This window comes from Alexandromys fortis, unplaced genomic scaffold (assembly GCF_014885135.2).
Source record: "Alexandromys fortis isolate MF-2015 unplaced genomic scaffold, M_Fortis_MF-2015_v1.1 scaffold_212, whole genome shotgun sequence".
Classification (NCBI taxonomy): domain Eukaryota; kingdom Metazoa; phylum Chordata; class Mammalia; order Rodentia; family Cricetidae; genus Alexandromys; species Alexandromys fortis.
The window spans coordinates 47,907-48,663 of NW_026068091.1; positions in this window are offsets into that span (position 1 = coordinate 47,907).

Consider the following 757-nt stretch of genomic DNA (forward strand, 5'->3'; position numbering starts at 1 on the left):
TTGAGGCACGCCACACACTGGGCCCACCTGGGGCAAAGCTTTTGCAGTTCTCTCATGACCGTTGTCTCTAGGAATTCTTGGGACGCTCAGAGCATAGGGCTGGCCTGAGTCCAGAGCTTCTTCCTAACGAATGGTCCCTCTAACAAAACAGGGAGCTCATTCCAGGACTGTAATTAGGACCTCTCGGGAGGGCAGGGCATGAGGTTCCAGGGCTGTGCTCCCAATCAGACACAAGTTTGGAGCTTTTGTTTTTATTTTAAAGGAAAACAAAAACAAAAAACAAATCCAGTGCAAAATCCCATTTTCCAGTGTCAGCCATAGCCCCCCAGGTCACCCCCTGGCTCAGGCCTGACTCTTCCTCCCACTCTGCACCCCTCCCTTCTCCTGCATCCCAGAGGGCTGCAGGCTCCATGTCCCTGGAGGCCCAGATCCAGGGGCAGGGAAGAGGAGAGCTGGGAGCAGCCAGATATGTGCTTGTTCTTCCCCAGGCCTCTAGCCATGGCACCAGGTACCCACCTTGGCTCTCATTAACCCTTTCCTGGCCACGTTACTGGGTGGTGAGGCTGATCTGGGGGGGATTCCCTCCACACCCCTCTTTGCCCCGGGGCCTGCTCGGGGCTGTCCTCACTGAGGTTGGGGGGCTCCCTTCCTCCCTCCATGACGGGGGAGAGCAGTGAAATCCCCAGGTTTAAATACCTTAATGAAAGCAGGGGACAGGCGAGGAGGAGGGGGCTTTAGTTCTAATAAATTATTAGCG